Here is a 9849-nt window from a genome sequence, read left to right on the forward strand (position 1 = left end):
CCAAAGTAATACACAGGAGAGAGAGAAAGAGAAACACTCACACATGAAAGAGGGGGAAACGAGGCTGTATTTTTGCCTCTTCAGATTTCTGTAGAACGGGTTTTTTTATTGGGGTTATATAAATTGTTTCACTGTTTACATATCCGACTATTATACTACAACATTATTACTTTGGCTTTACTTTCATTACATAGTGCTTTGGGACTTCCTTGGGATCTATGAGAAGAGGAGGGGTGTCTCTTAATTAGTAAATCCATATATACCAGATACACACTTATTAGTTGTTTTCTATATTGCATCTTCCCTACATCCCTCTCCTTAATTCATATTTTAGTTTATAACCATACTCTCAGTGGCTCTCAAATTTCTGAACCATTTGGAGATAACAATGGACAGAATTGTAGGATTGTGTTGTCTGGCATAACAAATTATGGGTTGTAAAGGTATTACATAGTTTATTTTACACCCCAATGCTCTGCATGTTTAGTCCAAAGCAAGTCCCACTGAATTCAGTGGGGTGTATTCCTAGTTTAAGCATGCAGAAGACGGTACTTTTATTTATTCATTCATTCATTGTTTTTATACCGTACATTTTCATTCTTGTTCTAATATGCCGGCCACATAACCACGGAAGCGTCTTCGGACAGCGCTGGCTCTTCGGCTTAGAAACGGGGATGAGCACCGCACCCTAGAGTCGGACACGACTGGTTGGGGACACCTTTACCTTTTTTTAGCCCATATTAGTCCTACTTAGGGTAGAGCTATTGAAATGAATGGGGCTTAAAGTCAGCATGACATTGAATACAAACCAATGTTTAACAATGTTTAAATATCATCATCACCCTCGCATAACTGCCATTGTCTGGGTTCAGATGAAACCCAGGTGGCCTCAGTGGCCCGGAGTGCCCATTACCAACTCCGGTTCATACGCCAACTACGCCTGTTCCTGGATAGGGATAGCCTAGCCACAGTGATCCATGCACTGGTAACCTCACAATTAGACTACTGCAATGCCCTTTATGTGGGGCTGCCCTTGCACGTGGTTCAGAAGCTGCAGCTAGTGCAGAATGCAGCAGCTAGGGTGTTTACTGGGACACCTAGCTATGCTGACAGAACACCTGTGTTAAAAGAACCGCGCTGGCTGCCTATTAGCTACTGAGCCACGTACAAGGTTAAGTTATCATATAAAGCCCTAAACAACTTGGGACCAGGATACCTGGCAGACCGCCTTTCCTCATACCTACCAAGGCGACATCTAAGATCATCAGAGGAGGCCTTACTGGTCATTCCAAAGTGAAAGAACCTTCTCTGTAGCGGCACCCACCCTCTGGAAAACCCTCCCCTGTGCAGTTTGGGAGGCAGAAAATGTGGCATCTTTCAAGCGCCTCCTAAAAACGCACCTTTTCGCCCAGATTTTCCCTGGGTTGTAACTGCCATTGGGTTTTACTTTGGTTTTACATACTTCTTTTAAACGTTTAAAGTCTTATACTAGGTTTTATCGTGTTGAATTTTATGGTTTCAGTTGTTGTCACCTGCCCAGAGATCCTCAGCTGTTAGGCAGTATATAAATGTAATAAATAAATAAAGAATTAACCCCATGAGGGGTCGCATACTCCAAATGGCACCCAGCAGACACCGTGGCTGAAACAGGAGCCTTGTGAATCTGTTCAGGTCTGTTATGTTTGGGGGTGGGGGTATTTCAGGAGTGAGGGAAGGGGGAAAGGATACATTTACCCATAGCAAGAGGTCTTGCGGGTGGGGAGGGAAGGCCATTTAAACAGGTTGACCTTTGGTTATCTGAGAGGTATGGGGGATTTTTGAATGGCAATCCAAACCATTTTCACCCCCACCCCTGACCTGCAATATCAACAGTGGACTACGCTGCAGGGCTGCTGTTAAGTTACTCTGTCTGAGCCCTCCAACCTGCTATAGAGGTATAACAGTATACTCCTCTTTCAGCCCAACCTGCAATGTTGGGATAAAATAAATGGATAATACTGCAGGGTTGTTGTACACTACTTTCTCATCTTTACCGCAACTTGCAATGGGGCTGTAATACCTCTGGACAAACTGCAGGGTTCATGTAAACCACTTAAAGCTTGACTGCAGTATTCAGTGTGAACCCTCTCCCAGCCACAGCACCTTGTAACCTGCAATATGGGCACAATGAACTGCATTTGCTTTGGATTTGCATTAGCAGGGTTATTCTTAAAATGCTTCACACTGAGTTAGAAAGAGCAGGGATGCTTTGCTTTGCTGCTACCATTTGGGTATTTTGGGAGTGGGCACATTGATATTCAATCCCCGCCACATTAAAATCTTGGATTTCTCCATTAATTTCTACTGGCAGCTCTCACTTCCATCCCTGGAGCCATTTAAAAATAGCTTCTCAATGTGAACCAGGATATGGCTTATATCCACACAATGACGTGGTTCTCTCTACTCTTTTACTATCTATATGTGTCTGAATAGCCTCAGTCCTAACTGGGCTGAGTGGTAGGCGGCAGTATTGCAACCGAAACTCTCCCCACAACCTGCGTTCAATCCCAGCGGAAGCCGGGTCTCGGGTAGCCGGCTCAGGTCGACTCAGCCTTCCATCCTTCCAAGGTGGGTAAAATGAGTACCCAGCTTGCTGGGGGAAAGGTAGTCACGACTGGGGAAGGCAATGGCAAACCACCCCGCTATAGTCTGCCACGAAAACGCCAGTGAAAGCAGCGCCCCTCTAGGGGTCAGTAATGACCCGGTGCTTGCACAGGAGGAACCTTTCCTTCCCACCATTAGGTTTCTTTTCCTGAAGATTTTTTTGTACATATGTGAAGCCTGGGCTTACCCTGGGTCTGCTGATACCCCCCTTTGTGCATGGATGCTGCTGTTGTGGCTACATAAATACGGGCACACAGAGAACTGAAGTTGGAATTGGATTACATGAGGAAATGGAAGAGACTGGAGCTATAACAGAAGAAGAAGCTAGTACGCTTGTTAAAGAGACACAGTGTTGGGAAGCTCCTGAAAGAGAAAAAATCCAGGTGGAAAAATCTAAAGGTGCAAAACCTGGTAGCATGCTTCAATCACATACTTCAGAATCCAACGTTTCCACCTTCTTCATAGCCCTATACCAGGGGTGTAGAACCTTTTTCAGCCTGAGGGCTGAATTCCATGTCAGAGAAGCTCTTGGGGGCCACACTCCAGTGGTGGGCGGGGCCTAAGGGAAAATGGGCGGGGCAAAAGGGCTGGCACCAAACATACCAGCATAGTTTAGCTTAAAGGTCTTGCTGATAACTCAGCCTTAGGAGAAGCAGTTCAACCTTTTAGAATGGGAGAGGGGAGAAAATACACAAAAGCCCGGAAACCATTAAACGACGGGTGGTCAGGGGAATAGGGGCCAGGCCAAAGGAATGGGCACAGGCATTGGGGAAACCCCATGGGCAGGATTGTGACCCCAGGAGGGCTGGATTTGGCCCCTGGGCTGCACCCCTGCACTATATTATTATTATTATTATTAATATCCTGCCTTTTTCCCAATACTGGGACTCAAGGCAGCCTTACAACGTTAAACCTGCTACAATTAAAACCTATAAATAGAAATATAAATACAACTGTATAAAAGTTAAAAATATAATTAAATCATCAATATTAAAATTGTAAAGATATTAAAACATTAAAAGACAACCAGAGCAACAAAAATGGTATCCATACGTCGCATTTTCCCAGGTCCAGACTAGTTATCCAGACTAGTTACAATACAAACTAAAGGCTCATGTAACTAATCAACGTGATAAGCAGGGCCACACTAATTAGTTCTACTCCCAGCATTGTGCACACGGGCTTATCCGGCCCTCTCCATGCAAACATTTACATGTGTATAGCAGCTGTACACATGGAGGCATCGGTACAATCTGGTATCATAGGCGGTCAGGGTTTCATATCCTGTGCATACTTTTGTGCATACAGCTATGTGCACAAAAGCATCCCTACAGACATTTGCACTGGACACGCAGATGTAGGGGGAAGGGTGAGCCAGCATTCATGATGTTTGGGTCAGGGCTAGTAGGTGTGTAAGCCCTATGGAGATGAAACTTTCATGTGTTTCATCAGCACATGAATGTTTCCTCTCTATAGAGCTTATAAGTCATGGTATCGCATGTGTGCTCTATAAATCTGGTGTTCCCTGTAAACCACATATGGGCACCAGTGTAAACCGCTGAACTACTGTCAGATCACTTGCTTAGCAATTAAACACAAAGTGGGCAATTGCCCATAGAATCATCCATCACTTGAGCACCAGCGATATAGGGTGTGGTAAGACAACCGTGGCAGATTTTGAAGTATTTCATGGCTGCTGGTGCTCTACCCCTAGCTAGTGACCGGTTCTGTTGTTGCAAAGTGAAGCGTTTGTTCTACCTATCCCTCCACGCATTGCTTCAGACTTGTGTATCACTACTTCCTTGTTCTTTGGGTGCTTCCAGAGAGAGGGCTTCTAGCGCTAATCATTGGAGGGAATTATGCAGCTGTTCTGCCTTTTCTTCCTGCATGGATTTTTTGCAGTAAAAGAACGATCAGCAAGAGAGGCCCTTCTAATTCACCCACCTGTGAGAGCAGTTAGGTGGGTGACCACATGTGACAGGGCCTTCTCTGCAGTGGCACCACAACTCTGGAATAAGTTGCCATTAGGGGTCCACCATGCTCCATCATTGCAGGCTTTTAAGAAGGCCTCGAAAACATATTATTTTACTTTGGCTTTAATCCTAATGTGATTGCTGTTGTTGCCGTTTTTATTGTGTTCTTACTGTGTTTTTTTTGCTCGTTGTAATTATTTTATGTGTTTTATTGCTGTACACCACCTTGGGAGGGCTTCTGCCCTGAAAGGCGACCAAGAAATATAACAAATAAATAAATAAAATGTGATGGGGAAACATGAGCAGGTTATAAATGGCTATCAATGTCATCTGGATCCCCTGGTAAAATTTCATGAATGAGACAGGGCAATAGTGCGATAAAAGCTTCATCTGGAATGGACCCTTTATGCAGGTAGATAGCGTGTTCTGTCCCCACTGTCTAAAAAGTTTACTTACACTGATAATCTACACTTCCCAGCATTCCCCAGCTAGTTGGCCGGGGAATGCTGGGAGTTGTACAACTTTTTTCTGTCTAAAATATGCATTGGATTGTGCCCTTAATCACCTATTTTCCAGGTTCAATTCAAAGTGCTGGCTTTGACCTTTAAAGCCTTAAATCTGTAGTGACAAATTTCCAGCTTGCTGGATCTACTATGTATTTTATTAGAACCCCAAGATGCCCCAGCCAGAGCTGGGTGCAAAACACAAACACTTAGAATCAAAGAAGCCAAGGCATGTGTTTGCTGTACCAGAACCGAACTGAGTTCACGGTCCTTTCACACAAAAGCTTTCTTCATCTCATCAGCCAAATTTACGTGGGAAAAGCCATGTTGTTGTTGCTCTTGTTAAACAAGTGGACAGGAGAACTAAAGGGTCTTCTTGGCTGTGGGACACAAATTGTGGAACAGCTTCCCCAGAGAGATATGCTTGGCCTTTCTGTAGACAGAGACTGCATAAAACTGACTCCTTGAAATACTGAAAACTGAGCTTACAGCTAATAATGAAATAAGAATTTGACAGCTAAGGATAAAATTCATGCAGTTAACACCGGTGGCAGTCCCAGCTCCGACTTGCTCCTTGGGTGTAATAAAGCATTTTGGTGCTGATTAGAAAGAGCGTTGATAGATTTAACCAACACATCCATGACAAAGCTCCGCATGTGCCCTCCAAATGTCTCCATGGAAAGGCGATATATTCCAAGATCTTAGGGAGGTATAATAGTATCCATATACACTCACTCTGCAAAAAAGCAGTTATCAAAACTCTGACTGCTTCACTTGATCAACTGTTTCTCCAGGCAGTGGTCAAAGCTGATCCAAATGTCGTTCCTCTCTAAACCTCAGTGATGAATCATCCAGCCAGAGTCTGGCCCAAAGTACATGTTGCACAATTGACCTCTCTATATTTTGCTTTGTTTTTGTTACTGAAATGCAGCTATGGAGCTGTGGAGTGCGATGTTTAATGCTGAGGTCCCAACATGGTGCCTGTGGATATTAGTGTATCTGCAGATACCTACTTTGGTACCTGCCAGGGAAAGCTGGCCCTGCCATTAGGCAGAGTGAGGCGGTCGCCTCAGGTGGCAGATGCTGGGAGGGGGCAGCAACAGGAGGGGGCACCATCTTGCTTAGCCTTAGGCAGCAAAATGTCTTGGGCTGCCCTTGCTGCCAGGCTCCCTGCTACTCCTGGTTTTTAAACTGATTATGGGATGGTGGCAAAGTGAAACATCGCCCTCCAGTGCCACTTTTATTTCCAAGAATGCCTATGGACTTATGTTGCCCCCCAGAGGCATTCTTAGAAAATAAAAATGGTGGGTAGCTGCAGCCCAGCGCTTCATTTTGAAGCACCCCTAGCTGCCAAGGAAAAAGGTAAGCTGAGGGGGAATGGGTAGTATATAACGTACTGAGGAGCTAGATGTCATGCTCCCACCAGAAGACTCTGAGGAGGAGGAAGAGTTAGCAGCCCCAATGGAGGACGATGCCCAGGCCATGCCAGGGCCTGCACCACAACAGGGGCCTGGGCCGGTGGAGGAACCTGCTGAGGATCCAGCCCCTCAGGTAGAGGAGGAAGGGTGAGCATCCCCCAAATCCCAGGGAGTGATGACCCAGAGGAGGAAGGCCCAACTCAGAGAACCTCCACAAAGTGCTGGGCTGCAGCACAGGTCTACTCAGGAGGAAAGGGGCTCCTCGTGAGTAGAGGGCCCTTCTCACAAGGTGGACTCTTTGCAATCAAAGTGAAGACTGCAGCTGGGGCTTGGGTGAGGCTCTGTCAGCTCCAGGATAAAAGCCCAGTAGGAGCTTAAAGAAGTGGCTAGAAACATCATCTGTGTTTGACTCTAAATCCTGTGGCTAGCCTGGCTGTGAATCCTGCCTTCTGCTCAGACCCCTTTCTGTAAGTGGCCTTGGCCTAGATTTGACTACCCTCTCTGCATAGCCCCTTTTATCTGTACTGCCTGACTTGCTGTTTGTTACTCCAAATCTGACTGGGATTGCTTGTGGTCTCTGGCTCTGATTGCCCCTCTGTTGTACTTTCAGCTGCTGTTCACCAGCCCTCAGCCCTGAGCACTGTGGGGAAATAAAGGGGTGCTGGGATATAAACTAGAGTGGGTGGTGAGAGCAAGGGCTTGTTTTGCCCATGTTCTGAGTGTGAGTGTTTTGCCAAGTGTTGTTGTTCTTTCAAGTGTGTGTGGGGGGGTAGTGGTGGAGTGGTAGGTGGTTTATTTGGAGTGGGGTGTGTGTGTGTGTGTGTTTCCTGGGTTTGTGTGTGTGGGGGGGTGCCTGTCATGATGGTGGCATATCTTGTGTGGCAGGGCTTCCCTGGATTCCTATCATCAGCTGACATAACTCAACTATAGGATTGCTCTGTGAAAGCAAGTCAACCAACAGCAAAAGCAAGAGATTTTATCAGTGCTATTCATGGCAGTATAATTGCCATCAATGAGTTGGATCTACACTTAGTCATGCCATTGAAATCCATGTTGTTGTTGTTCAGTCGTTAAGTTATGTCCGACTCTTCATGACCCCTTGAAGGCACGCCAGGCCTTCCTGTCCTCCGCTCTCTCCCGGAGTGTGCTCAAGTTCATATTCATTGCATCGGTGATGCTATCTAGCCATCGCATCCTCTGCCATCCCCTTCTCCTTTTGCCTTCAATCTTTCCCAGCATTAGGGTCTTTTCCAGAGAGTTTTCTCTTCTCATTAGGTGGCCAAAATATTTGAGCTTCAGCTTCAGTATCTGTCCTTCCAATGAGCAGTCAGGGTTGATTTCCTTTAGGATTGACTGATTTGACCTCCTTACAGTCCAGGGGACTCGTAAGAGCCTTCTCCAGTACCACAGTTCAAAAGCATAAATTCTTCGGTGCTCAGCCTTCCTTATAGTCCAGCTCTCACAGCCATATGTTGCTACTGGGAAAACCATAGCTTTGATTATACGGAACTTTGTCGGCAAGGTGATATCTCTGCTTCTTACTATGCTGTCTAGGTTTGCCATAGCTTTCCTCCCAAGGAGCAAGTGTCTTTTAATTTCATGGCTACAGTCATCGTCTGCGGTGATCAAGAAAATAAAATCTGTCACTGCTTTCATTTCTTCCCCATCTATGTGCCAGAAAGTGATGGGGCCAGATGCCATGATCTTACTTTTTTTTAATGTTGAGTTTCAAACCAGCTTTTGCACTCTCCTCTTTCACCCTCAACAAGAGGCTCTTTAGCTCCTCTTTGCTTTCTGCCATTAGGGTGGTATCGTCTGCGTATCTGAGGTTGTTGATAATTCTCCCAGCAATCTTAATTCTGACCTGTGATTCATCCAACCCAGCATATCTCATGATGTACTCTGCATATAAGTTAAATAAGCAGGGCGGCAATATGCAGCCTTGTCGTACTCCTTTCCCAATTTGGAACCACTCGGTTGTTCCATGTCTGGTTCTTACTGTTGCTTCTTGACCCTCGTACAGGTTTCTCAGGAGACAGGTAAGGTGGTCTGGTACTCCCATCACTTTAAGAATTTGCCACAGTTTGTTGTGATCCACACAATCAAAGGCTTTAGCATAGTCAATGAAGCAGAAATAGACATTTTTCTGGAATTCTCTTGCTTTCTCCATGATCCAGCGAATGTTGGCGATTTGATCTCTAGTTCCTCTGCCTCTTCGAAACCCAGCTTGTACTTCCGGTAGTTCTTGGTTCGCATACTGCTGAAGACTAGCTTGTAGGATTTTGAGCATAACCTTGCTGGCATGTGAAATGAGCGCAATTGTGCGGTAGTTTGAACACTCTTTGGCATTGCCCTTCTTTGGAATTGGAATGTAAACTGACCTTTTCCAGTCTTGTGGCCGCTGCTGAGTGTTCCAAATGTGTTGGCATATTGAGTGCAGCACTTTAACAGCATCATCTTTTAGGATTTTAAGTAGCTCAGCTGGAATACTGTCATCTCCCACTAGCTTTGTTGTTAGTAATGCTTCCTAAGGCCCACTTGACTTCACTCTCGAGGATGTCCGGCTCAAGTTCAGTGACCGCACTATCATGGCTATCAGGGACATTAAGATCTTTCCCGTATAGTTCTTCTGTGTATTCTTTCCACCTCTTCTTAATCTCATCTGCTTCTGTTAGGTCCCTGCCTTCTTTGTCCTTTATCATGCCCGTCTTTGCACAAAACGTTCCCTTGAGATCTCAGATTTTCTTGAAAAGTTCTCTAGTCTTTCCCATTCTGTTGTTTTCCTCGATTTCTTTGCATTGTTCATTTAAGAAGGCCTTCTTGTCTCTCCTTGCTATTCTCTGGAACTCTGCATTCAATTGGGTATGTCTAACCCTTTCTCCCTTGCTTTTCGCTTCCCTTCTTTCCTCAGCTACTTGTGAAGCCTCATCAGATAGCCACTTTGCTTTCTTGCATTTCTTTTTCTTTGGGATGGATTGAGTTGCTGCCTCCTGAACAATGTTACAGCCCTCCGTCCATAGTTCCTCAGGCACTCTGCCTCACCTCCACTGTATATTCATAAGGGATATGATTTAGGTCATACCTGAATGGTTTAGTGGTTTTCCCTACGTTCTTCAATTTAAGCCGAAATTTTGCAAGAAGCAGCTCATGATCTGAGCCACAGTCAGCTCCAGGTCTTGCTTTTACTGACTGTATAGAGCTTCTCCATCTTTGGCTGCAAAGGACATAATCAATCTGATTTCGATATTGATCATCTGGTGATATCCATGTGTAGAGTCGCCTCTTGTGCTGCTGGAAAAGCGTGTTTGCTAT

Source organism: Heloderma suspectum, chromosome 2 (assembly GCF_057233095.1).
Source record: "Heloderma suspectum isolate Gila_16-S chromosome 2, 16-S_ref, whole genome shotgun sequence".
Classification (NCBI taxonomy): Eukaryota; Metazoa; Chordata; class Lepidosauria; order Squamata; family Helodermatidae; genus Heloderma; species Heloderma suspectum.